Genomic DNA, 13,550 nt, shown 5'->3' with positions numbered 1-13,550 from the left:
TTAAAAAGTATTTGTCAAAGCATCCGGGTGGCTCAGTCTGTTAAGCATCTGCCTTCGGCTCAGGTCACGATCTCAGGGTCATGGGATCAAGCCCCACATCAAGCTCTTTCCTCAGCAGGGAATCTGCTTCTCTCTCCCTCCCTCCCTCTCTCTCTCTCTCAAATAAGTAAATAAAATCTTGAAGAAAAAAACAAATAAAAATAGAAAAATAGAAGGTACTCATCAAGGCGCACCTGGGTGGCTCAGTCTGTTAAGCAACTGCCTTCGGCTCAGGTCATGAGCCTGGGAGTCCTGGGATCGAGCCCTGTATTAGGCTTTCCACTCAGCGGGGGTTTGCTTCTCCTTCTCCCTCTCCCTTTGCCCCTCTCCTCCTTCACCAACCCTTCCCCACACTCATGCACTCGCTCTCTCCTTCAAATAAATAAATAAAATCTTAAAAAAAAACCAACACAGTACTTTTCTACCTTATCATGAAAATGTAAAATTAGGTTCAAACCGTTTACATTGTAACTTAACTGAAGTCTAACAGTAGCTCATGACACCCTATTGTATTTGTCTACCATGTTACTCATGACATCTTCACCTTCATTCTATTAGGTAGAAACTATTATTGTTCCCGTTTCATAGATGAGGAAGCTGAGGCCGGGGAGGTTGAATTCCTAGATCAAAGCTACCTAGCTAATAAATGGGAGAGGCAAGCTGATAAATGGTAAACCAGACAGCTCCAAGTCTGTGCTTTTAGCAACTCTACTCTTCTGCCTATGTAAGTGAGGGGTATGTGGTTACAGGGAAAAACCACTCTGGCTCGCCTCCATAAAATTCTAAGAATCAAACATACAGTTATGTTGTAGATTGGGAGGAAAATCAAAGTGGCACCCACAATATAAATTGCTCTTGAAAGATATAGCAGGTCTTGTCTGCCATCCAACCTACGCTGGAATTCCACCTTCCAATATTCCTTTTTTTTTTTAAGATTTTATTTATTTATTCATGAGAGAGACACACACACACACACACACACACACGGAGAGAGAGAGAGAGAAGCAGGGACACGGGCAGAGGGAGAAACAGGCTCCATGCAGGGAGCCCCATGTGGGACTCGATATATATATATGTATGTATATATATATAAAATTTATGTCCTCATTCTCTGGGCACCTCACTTACCATCTCACCTGCTTGCCCACCTGCTCTAATTAACGTCCCTATTCATTCCCCCCTCCTCTCCTTTTCTCTACTTTCTACCTCTCTCAACCCAAGCAAAACATTAACCTTTTGCCCATTCTGTTCTTAGGATTGCACATCTAAATGTATTTATGTGTGTACGTATAGCCTTATCAGTTTGTGTCTATAGTAGATTTAATAAAATTTGTTAGAGGGTCTCATGAAATAATGAAGTTTCCCTTTAGAATGCATTTATCAAGTTTAGCCCAATGATCCAAGAAGTATGGTGAAAACATACAAAGATGAAGAGGATAGCATTCCTGTCATATTTTTTTACAGTCTTCTGGAGAGAGAAGTGTGAAATGTGTTCGGTAGAAATGCAGATCCTATGTTATGGAAGTAGAAGCAGAATTCATTTTGAGAGAGTCAGAGAAAGGTTCCCCCAAAGAGGTGGTTTTGCACGGGTCTTTTAAGGATGATTGGCATTTTGGGGTACCTGGCTGTCTCAGTAAGTAGAGCTCGTGGCTCTTGGGATTGTGAGTTTGAGCCCCAAATTGGGTGTAGAGAGTACTTAAATAAACTATAAAAATTATTGACATTTTTATAGGTGGAGAAAGGAGAGGGGAGAAGAAGAACAAGCATTTCAAGTGAGTCTAGTGGGTGTTCTTTTTTTAAAAAATATTTTATTTATTTATTCATGAGAGACGGGGCGGGGAGGGGAGAGAGGGAGAGACACAGGCAGAGGGCTCCATGCAGGGAGCCCGATGTGGGACTTGATCCCAAGACTCCAGGATCACGCCCTGGGCAGGGCAGGTGCTAAACCACTGAGCCACCCGGGGATCCCCACCTAGTGGGTGTTCTTAGGAAACAACAAGCAATCATAGAACCTATAAAAGGCTGAGATTGAAAAAATACAGAGTGCCTAGTTATGGAAAACTCTAATCTCATGCTCAGGTGCTAGGTTCAACTCTAGAGTCTAAGGGAAACCACTCTTCTTATAGCCAACTGTATTCCTTCTCCAAACCCAAGAGGAGTAATTTTGTTTTGAGACACAGAACTGATGGCGTCCTGCCTGTAGCATCTACCCTACCCGCCTTCAAGCCCCATTCACCAGATCCCAGCATTCTGAAGTCCAAGAGCAAAACTCCATCCCATGTCCCAGAAGCCCTTGGTCTGTGGGTTCCCCCTCCCCCTTTACTGGTCTCTTTACTGGAATCTTGTTTGTCTTTCACTCCTGCAGCCATCAAGGCTCCCTCTCAGCAGAGTGCTTCACCCGTTACATTCTGTTCCTGGAATGCTCTTCCACCTTCTGCCCACCCTGCTCCTTAGCTGATTGGCACCTGCCCATCGAGTTCTATTCATCTCAGCTCAATTCACTGCTCTGTGACTTAGTTGGGCTCCATGCTACTTATTCGCAGGGAATTGAGTCCTTTCAAATCCCATGTTACAGTCCATAATCAAACACTTATCGACCTCTTCATTTGGTGAAAGTCAACTCGGCAATAAGATTGTAAACTCCCTGAAACACCCATTCAGCTGAAAATTGAACTCCTGCCCTGTGGCAGCACTGTGCCTGCCACATAGTCAGTTGAAGGAATAATTGGGAATGCCATAACGGGTGCTGGGCTTGGGCAAATAACTCAGAAGACATTATGGAGCTATTGGAAGCTCATAAGCCCTATGTGAGCATGGGAGGCAGGGGTGTTGCCAGGAAGAAAGGTAGGATATTACAAATTCTAGTTTTCATGACGTGTATTTTTACATTGTGAATATCTAAATTACACACACATTAATGACTGCATGTGCATCTGTGTTTCTTTTGCTACGTGATCTGCAGAAGACACGTGCCGTTGGTAGATGAATGGTTTGTCAGAGGAGTATTTGTTTAAAGGAGAAATTTCTTTTAGTACAGGGTGTAAATAATATATCCTCCAGAGCCTTTACTTGTAAAGCACAAGTCAAAAAGAGCACATAGGCAGGAATCACCCGTACTTATCAGAGGTGCACATAATTTCTTCAGCAGGGGGTGCTAAAATATAACTTTGGCACAGTGAAGCTTGCTTAGCAAAAGTTTGTTTAGTTGAGTAATAGATTTGGCTATTCTGTTCTGTCACAAATAGCAAATATATCTAAAAAGGGCTAGTCTTGTAGAATATGGGCATAAGAGGTCTTAAGAACCAACGTTTAAAAGTTTTTTTTCAATATTAAATACAAGGGTAATTGCCTCCAAGTTGTCTTGTCACTTCATAATTTTTTTTTAAAGCTTTTATTTATTTATTCATGAGAGAAACACAGAGGCAAAGACTTAGGTGGAGGGAGAAGCATACGGGACTCAATCCCAGGACCCTGGGATCACGTCCTGAGCTAAAGGCAGACGCTCAACCACTGAGCCACCCAGGTGCCCCACTTCATAAAATTTTTAATGTTCTGGGGGAAAGAAAAACTTGCAGGGTGCCATATTATATACGTTACATAATATGACATATATAATACATATATTATACCTTATGCAAGTTACCAGAAGATTTGAGAATGAGCCTTTTTGGAAAGCTTGGCAAAATCATCAGTAGTTCCTCAAAATTGTAGAGGGTGTTTTATCACATTTATCAATCCAAAAACTTTTTGGAGGTTATTTTGCAGGTTATTTGGAGGCTCATGTGTTTAATCCTCAGAAGCTTTTAAGAAACACTATGTATCGGGGATCCCTGGGTGGCTCAGTGGTTTAGCACCTGCCTTTGGCCCAGGGCGCGATCCTGGAGTCCCGGGATCGAGTCCCGCGTCGGGCTCCTGGCATGGAGCCTGCTTCTCCCTCTTCCTGTGTCTCTGCCTCTCTATGTCTATCATAAATAATAAATAAATATATATTAAAAAAAAAAAAAAGAAACACTATGTATCAGTCAAGCCAGGCTGGGTAATGCTGCTGTAACAATCAGGTTCAATGATTTCGACAGCAAAGGTTTATTTCTAGCTCCTGCTTTGTGTCTACCATTTGTTGTCCTGGGGCTCTGCCCAGTGTTGTCATTGTAACGGGAATCAGGTTGACAGAGTAACCATCACCTTGAAAGTCGCCAGCCACCAACCATGGCAGAGGGAAGGAAAGGCCTGGGCAATCATGCACTGGCTCTCAAAGGCTGTTTGGAGGCAGTATCCATTATCTTTGCCCACATTTTCTTAACTAAAGCAAATCTCATGACTGTGTTCCCTAATGTAGAGTTTGAGAAATATGCTATGTGCTTAGGGGAGGAAAACCAGAACTATACGATAGCTAGCCTTAGTCACTACCAGGTGCTACAAATGTTACCATAATAAAATTCACCGGAAATAATGTAGTCACATTGACTTTGAAGTTATTTCATCTTCCAAATAATGGATTGTAGGCTCCTTAATTATAGGAACTGTAGCATGGATAATTAAACTACTTTGCTTTTGGCTTTTAAATTCATTGCCACCTATGATTTGGAGGGGAGGAGTAGATAGTAGGTTTACTTCTCTACTTAAGATTTGCTTTGATTAATACTAACACTTATTTGTCTTTTTTGGAACACAATAGCCATGGTAGGCGGGAGGAGATGGGAAGGGGAACAACCTGGCTTGGGATAAAGGGTCCAGCAGCTGGAAGCTAACCCTTTGCAGCTGATGGGTGACAAAATAGAAACCAAGATTTGCTGCTCTGCATTCCCTTTTCCCTTAACCTCCAAAAACCAGAGAAACGGGTTTCTCTAATAAAGATGTCCAATGAAGTAGTCCTTCCAAGTACCAGAAAGAGGAGTTTCGTCTCTTAGTGGGGCAGACCTAAAGGAATCTCAGATGGATCTGCCACTAAGCAGACGGTTTGACCGCCTTCCGCAGGGACAACCTTCTCCATTCACCAGGAACAATCCAGGGTTGTAATCAGGTTGTAATCAGAGAGGCACAAAACTCCTTATCCGGGGAACCAAGGCTCTCCTGCGAAGGTGGTGCTGGCAAGTTGCCCAACCTCAGCAAAAGCTGAAGGATGCTTTAGGTCAGAGGCAGGCTGGTGAGGCAAATGACAGCCTCGGCCCGCAAGGACCATGGCCACTAGGAATCCAGACACAATCCTGGGCTTCTTAAAAGGGACCAGCAGAGGCCCGGGTGGCTTAGTTGGTTAAGTGTCTGCCTCTGGCTCAGGTCAAGATCCAGGAGTCAGGGGTGGGGAGGTGGGGAGGTGGGTATAGGGTGGGTCCCTGCTCAGTGGGGAGTCTACTTCTCCCTCTGCCCCTTCCCTTGCTTATGCATGCTCTCTCTCTCTCTGTCTGTCTGTCTCTCTCTCTCAAATAAACAAAAAAAAAAAAATTTTTTTTAAAAAAGGACCAGCAAAGAGATGATTAGCAGTTGATATGATCAAAATGCCCTTCCTATCACCACCTTAATCTAGAACCTGCCTGGGAAGGGGGTGCGAGCTGGTGAGGAGTTAGCTCCATGTGCTTATGGTGCAAGTTGCCGAATCACTGGGGAAAGCTGCAAGGCGTGTTTTATGCATTTTCACAAAATCAACAGGGGGAAGCAAAAGCCCCAGGTAAAGTTCATGAGAATGCAGTATTAGACTTTAACTATTCATCATCCTTACTCTCCAGCCGCCTAAACACAGTTTGCTAATATCCTACTCATCACTCAGGGGCACTGAGGCTCCCATGTTCTCCAAAAGCTTCTCCTAACGTCCCAGATTAGAATTCTCTGTCTCTCTCTGTTCTGATCACTCTTCACCGGCAGCTCCTGAGCCCCGGCCCCCCACATGGCACCTCATCGTGTCTGTCTCCCTCCACTCCAGCCTCTGGATGGGGAGCAGTTGCAAGGCAGTGATGAGCACGGTTCATCCGGGAATATATCCAGTCCTACCCGGTTCTGTGAACACGGAAGGTACTCAGCACCTGCCTGCTGATTTAGATACACCGCGTGGACATTTACCACGGCATTCAGTTTCTGTTGTTAACCTAAGAAATATTTTGAACATCCGTGCAAGTATTAGACTCAGAATCAGAATGCTGTGGCTCTGTTTCTTATAAGCTCTGTGTTCCCAGGCAAACTACTTCATCTCCTGACCTCTCAGTGTTCTGTTCTCAGTGTTCAGTGTTAGGGGCTGGAAGTACCTAACTTGCTGGCTTCGTGTAAGGATTAAACGAGATAATACATGCAGAGCACTTGCCACCGTGCCTGGTTCACAAAAAGGCCTCAAAAGGCGGCTGGCTATTGTTAGTATTTTATGTATTGCAACAAGCTGTGGTGATTGCAAGCGTCGGAATCCTGAAAGTAAAAAATGTATACTGTTTAAAAACTGATGAGAATCGCTATATTGTACACCTGAAACTAATAGAACATTGTTAACTACACTGGAATTAAAATGAAAGATTTAAAAAATTTTATTTATTGGAAAGAGAGAGAGGAGAGAGAGCACAAGCAGGGGGAGTAGTAGGCAGAAGGAGAAGCAGGTTCCTACGCAGACTCCCTGCTAAGCAAGGAGCCCAGGAACCCAGGATCATGACCTGAGCCAAAGGCAAACCCTTAACCACCAACTGAACCACCCAGGCGCCCCAGTTTCAAGGAAGGATAAAGCAATTCTTTCTCTCTTCTGCTGAAATATACTTTAAAATTTGAATGGAGAAAAAAATGCAAGTTTTTTTTTAATTAAATAAAAATGCTAGGTAGATCCTGAATATCTTGGTGAGTGTAACTAAAGAGGGGGTGTAAACTATATTTAATGAAACATTTAGTTGAATATACATAGGAAGATTATTCTTGCTAGGCTATGCAATCTGCTAGTCCACACCTGATAATCGCGAATTACTAGAAAGAAGGAGAACCAGTGCTATGTAATTTTAAGTTTTCCACTTTTATTCAATGGTCTGTCAGTGCAGTGGGGAGTGGTTCTGGGTGCAAGCAACAAGTGGAAATATTGTCTGACAAGATTGTAAAAACATTTTTTAAGGGATGCCTGGGTGGTTCAGTGGTTGAGCATCTGTCTTCAGCTCAGGTCGTAATTCCAGGATTCTGGGATCGAGTCGCATGTTGGGATCCCTGCATGGAGCCTGCTTCTCCCTTTGCCTGTGTCTCTGCCTCTCTCTCTCTCATGAATGAATAAATAAAATCTTTAAAAAATGTTTTTTTTTAAGTGAACTAAACATCTGTCTGACTTTTATTTTCCCTATGTGAAAGGGTCAAGAACTTGGACAGGGATAAGATGAATGGTTCTCCAGCCATGTGTAGAATCAGCTGAGATCACTCAAATGAATTTAGCAGGTAGCTGGGTTGGGATGGAAGATCTGATACAGTTTCACTTATACATCTGGTGCCTGGTGTTCCTCCATATGGCTTTTTTTCTCTTCACAAGCTATCTGCTAATTCAGTAGTATGCTTGAACTTACTCATATCCAAGTGGCTGGTTTCCTCAAGCAAATACAGAAGTTGTCAGCTCTTTTATAGGCAAGACTCAGAACTGGCACATGATTCCTTCTGCTGTATTCAGTGGTTATAGCAAGTCACAAGATCAGCCCAGGCTTAAGTGGAGGGGAAATAGATTTTACCTCTTAATGTGTTTAAAGGGGGGGAGGGATGGAATTGATGAAATTCAACTTTAGACACTTTTACTTCAAGCAAAATATTTAAAATCTCACATAAATATAGGACAAAACAGAGACTTCATTACCAGAAGGCCTGTCCCACAATAAAAGGTTAAGTAAATTTTATAGGCAACAGAATATGATGCTTGATAGAAAGTCGGATTTACAAAAAGAAATGAAGATTTCCCAAAATAGTTAAACTGAAAGTAAGATATAAAAGACATTTTGTTTTTAATTGCTCTAAAAGATAACTGATTATCTTTATTATTCATTAACAATGATTTGGAGAAATGTGATATTTATAGAAGGAAAATTTATGCCATTGGCAGCACAAAAGATAGAAATGGGGAATTTACAATTTGGGAATTTCCAATGGGAAACTGGAAAGTATACTGTCATAACATTCTTATGGTATGTGAGGAGCAGTAGAGTATTATTTGAAAGCAGTAAGTGATTAATGAAAGATTAAGGCAACTTAAGTTATTAGAAGACATAATACTGTGAACCAACTTGCTTAGCTAACACTGGGTAAAGCTAATGTTTCACCCAAAACAGCAGAATGCACGTTCTTTTCAAGTACATGTGGAACATTTTCACCAAGGTAGGCTCTATCCTGAGCTAACTGAATAGATTCATATTCTGAAATGCTTCCACAAATTAAAAAAATATCATTTCTTTGTTAAGATTTTATTTATTCATTCATTCATTCATTCGAGACACAGAGGGAGAGGCAGAGACAGAGGCAGAGGGAGAAGCGGGCTCCCTGCGGGGAGCCCGATACAGGACTTGATCCCAGACTCTGGGATCACCCCCTGAGCCGCAGACAGATGCTCAACCACTGAGCCAGCCAGGTGTCCCAAATTAAAAAAAAAAAAAAATTTAAAACCATACGGAGTATATTTTTTAGCCGCAGCCGAACTAAACTATAAATCCATAACAAAGAGATAACTGGAAACCCCCCAAATCTTTGGAAAAGAAAGATTACTAAATAATACATGGGTAAAAGAGGAAATCACAGAGAAGGCAGAAAATATTTTGAATTGAATAAAAATTAAATCATAACATATCAAAATGTATGGGGGATGTCACTAAAGCAATGCTTAGAGGAAAAGTTATGCCATATATGCCGATATCAGAAAAAAAGATTGTAAGCCAATAATTTAGGTTTCTACCTTAAGAAATTGGGAACGAAAAGTAACTCAAAGCAAGAGAAGGAGGGAAATGATAAAGGGAGAGCAGAAATCAATGAAATGGGAAACAGAAAAACAATAGAGAAAATAGTGAAAATAAAAGCTAATTCTTTGAAAAGATCAATAAAACTGATAAACATCTAGCCAGACTGACCATTGATATAAGACAGGACTCAAATTACCAATATTAGAAATGAAAGAGGGAACATCACTGTCAATCCTGTGAACAGCTAAGGCGCAGTAAGGGAACATGACTATGTACCACATTATACTTATTGACTTGCCAATTTAGATAAAATGGACAAAGTCTTTGAGAGATACAAATTACCAAAGCTCACTCAAGAAGGAATGAATGACGTGAATGATCCTAGGTCTTAAAGAAATTGAATTCATATTTGAAATTCTTCTAAGAAAGAAAATTTGGGGCTTAGATGGGTTTAATGCTATATACTATGAAATATTTTAAAGAAGAAATAGTACCAATTCTACACAAACTCCTCCAGGAAATAGAAAAGGAGGGAGGACCTCCCAACTTACTTAATCAAGCCATCTTCATTCTGATACTAAAACCAGACAAAGACATCAGAAGAAAACAGAATAATAACTCTCAAGAATACAGATGCAAAAAAATCCTCAATAAAATATTAGAAAATGGAATCCAGCAATATACATAAGGCCAACTGAGCTTTACCCAGGAAATGAAAGGTTAATTCAACATTCAAAAAATTACGCAACAAAATTTACCATATCAACAGATTTAAAGAAGAAAAACATGTATGATTATCTCAATAAACATGGCAATTTTTTATTTTTTATTTATTTTTATTTATTTATGATAGTCTCACAGAGAGAGAGAGAGAGGCAGAGACACAGGCAGAGGGAGAAGCAGGCTCCATGCACCGGGAGCCCGATGTGGGATTCGATCCCGGGTCTCCAGGATCGCGCCCTGGGCCAAAGGCAGGCGCCAAACCGCTGCGCCACCCAGGGATCCCATCATGGCAATTTTTTAAACCAAATTCAGCTCCATTTGTAATAATAATATAAAACAATTCTCAGCAAACTAGGAAAAGAGGGAATTTCCTCAACCTGATAAAGAACATCTACAGAAACCCCAACAACCATCATTATACTTAATAGTGAAAGACTGAAAACTTTACCCCTCACATTAGGAACAAGGAACAAATGTCTGTGGTCCACTTCTATTTGACATTGTATTGGAGGTTCTAGTCTGTATGATCAATCAAGAAAAGGAATTAAAAGGAATCTGGAAAGGAAGAAACACCATTGTCTCTATTCACAGATGACATGATCACATATGTAGAAAATCTCAAAGAATCTACAAAAAAACTTCTAGAACTAGTAAGTTTAGAAAAGTTACAAGATGTAATTTTTTAAAAAAGATTTTATTTATTTATTCATGAGAGACACAGAGAGAGAGACAGAGACATAGGCAGAAGGAAAAGCAGCGTCCAAGTAGGCAGCCCCACGTGGGACTCGATCTCAGGTCTGCAGGATCACGCCCTGGGCTGAAGGTGGCGTTAAACCGCTGAGCCACCTGGGCTGCCCCCAAAACACAATTTCAACATACAAAAATCAGTGGTAATCCCCTATACTAGCAACAAATAATCATAAACTGACATTTTAAGAAATCATTTACAATAGCACCAGTAAACATTAGTTACTTAGGTATAAATCTAATGAAATACATGCAAGATATACTTAAAACTACAAAACAGTGAAGTCAGAGAAGATCTAAAATGAAAAGAAATACTAGCTCATGATTGAAAAACTCAATATTATTAAGGTGTCAATTCTCCCCAAACTGATGTACAAATTCAACACAATCCCAAACTTTCTGCAAGAATTTTGGTGTAAAATAAGCAAGCTGATTCTAAAAATGTATATGGGAAAGCGAAGGAGCTGAAATAGCCAGAACAAAATTGAAAGAGTGGAAAGTTTTCAAAACTTGATTTCACCACTTAACCTAAAGAAATGGTAATTAAGACAGTTTGATATTGGTGAAAAGGTAGATACATAGGTGAATAAAATAGAATAGAAAGTCCAGAAATTTACCCACACATATATGGTCAATTGATTTTTGACAAAGGAGCAGAGGCAACTCAAAAGAAAAAAAAAAAGATCTTTTCAACAAATGGCGTTGGAGTAATTGGCCGTTCATATACAAGGAAGGAAGGAAGGAAAGAAGGAAGGAAGGAAGGAAGGAAGGAAGGAAGGAAGGAAGGAAGGAAGGAAGGAAGGAAGAAAAACTTTGACTTATCTCTTGCACCAACTATAAAAACTTACTAAAAATGAACCACATAAACCTAAATGTAAAACACGACACTACAAAATTCCTAGAAGAAAATAAAGGGGAAAATCTTTGTGACCTTGGGAAGGCAAATATTTCTTATATTCAACACCAAAAGTACAATTCATAAAAGAATAGAAACTTGGACTTCATCAAAATTAAGAATTTCTTCTCTTTGAAAGGCCAAAAGAAAAGAAAAAAGAAGAAAAAAAGAAAAAAGAAAAAAGAAGCCATAGGCTAGAATAAAACATTGTACTATATTTATATGATAAAGGATTTATATCCAGAATATATGAACAACTCTCAAAACTCAATAACAAAACAAGCAATGCAATAAAAAATAGGCAAAAGGTTTGAAGAGACTCTATCAAAGAAGGCAGGATGGGTGGCAAACGTACACAAGAAAAGTGCTCAGAAAAACCCATTGGATGGATGGATGGATGAAGGAATGAATGAATTAGCCTGGCTTTCCTGAATTCATTTGCTGCTTGATTAACTATTTTTTAAAAGTATTTTATTTCATTTATTTATTTTAGAGTGAATGCAAGTTGGTGGAGGGGCAGAGGAGGAGGGAGGGGTCTAACAGGGAAAGAATCCCAAGCCAACTCTGTGCTGACTGAGGAACCAGGACAGGAGGCTTGATCCCATGATCCTGAGATCACAATGTGAGCCAAAACCAAGAGTCGTATGCCCAACCGACTGGGCCATCCAGGCAACCCTTGATTAACTCTTTAGAATTCATTTTGATGATTATTCTAGTAACTAGAACAAGTGAAGATCATTCTAATATGAACGTGCATACTAAAACCAAATAAAAGTAAGTTGTAAGCATCTTTATTTCTGGACCCTTCTAATAGGAAAAATAGTTTTTAAAGCATGAGAGACTCCTAACTCTGGGAAATGAACTAGGGGTGGTGGAAGGGGAGGTGGGCGGGGGGTGGGGGTGACTGGGTGACGGGCACTGAGGGGGGCACTTGATGGGATGAGCACTGGGTGTTATGCTATATGTTGGCAAATTGAACACCAATAAAAAAAAAAAAAAAAAAAAAAAAGAGCTGCATTAGGGTAGCCTGGGTGGCTCAGTGGTTTAGCGCCACCTTCGGCCCAGGGTGTGATCCTGGAGATCCAGGATCCAGTCCCATGTCAGGCTCCCTGCGTGGAGACTGCTTCTCCCTCTGCCTGTGTCTCTGCCTCTCTGTCTCTCTCAATGTGTCTCATGAATAAATAAATAAAATCTTAAAAAAAAGTTAGCTACATTAATTTGGTTCATGCCTTCAGCTTTCTAAAGATGTGGCTTAATGCAGGAGTGCACAGAGGCTTTTCAAATAAGACTACAAAAATGACAAGTTTCCATTAGAAAATTCTTCTCTTAATTAGGCTTTTGATAGATACTAGGTATCAGTGAGTCAAGATAACATTATTAGACAAACAGAGTGTAGTTGTGTCCCAGAAGACCACCCCACCACCACAGCTTGACTGTAGTAGGAGTTGCTGCTTTGTTTTAAAGCTAATAGTTTATTTCTTCAGCTCTACTCACTTGCAGAAAGTAGTCAAGAGTTAAGAGTTGCTATTACCTTCATTCCATGAAAACTTTATTAGAAGTCCTTTGGAGGTCTCTGAGTTTATTGAGAATAATCTCAGAGATTCTCCTTTGGTCTCTAGTATTTCATGTTTTACATTTGGACTTGCTTCTGGTAGAAAAAAGGATCTTTGTCTCATTAAAGTATGAGAGGTTTTTTTTTTTTTTTTTTTTCTATTTGTTTTTTTCTTTTTCCTGAACTAAAGCCTACTGACCTGTTAACTCAGCCAGTTCCAAGGGATATCAGTTTGTTTTAAACTATTTGTTTAAGGAATTTTAAATATTTGTTTAAGGAATTCAAAAGGTGGTCAGATCTTTCTGTTTATTCCTATGCTCTGAGTAGTAGTATGAGAGCATTCTAATGTCCCAGGAGATAGTCTGGCTACTGAATACACTTTAGTCTGGATGATAAAATTATGTATAGTCAATGATAGAAGTTCTTTTAACAAGGTCCAAAGCTATGCAGTACTTGCTAGAGAGTTTGGAGGTGAGGGCAAGGGTTAGGGGAGCAGAATGTGTCCTTCATGTGGTAAAAGAGGCCATCTTCCAGGTATAGGGTCCTTAATGACTACTTTGTATCAAAGTTATGAATATAGTGAATTTGGTTCACTAGAGATGATATAAATTAATGCACCAGGAGTTCTAGCTATTGGTGCATTGTCTTTTAAAGCTGTGGATCTTAATGTAAAAGAAGAACAGGGCACAAATTCAACTGGATGGATCGCCATGCTTCA

Source organism: Canis lupus, chromosome 35 (genome assembly GCF_003254725.2).
Source record: "Canis lupus dingo isolate Sandy chromosome 35, ASM325472v2, whole genome shotgun sequence".
Taxonomy (NCBI): domain Eukaryota; kingdom Metazoa; phylum Chordata; class Mammalia; order Carnivora; family Canidae; genus Canis; species Canis lupus.
This window is presented reverse-complemented; position numbering follows the sequence as displayed.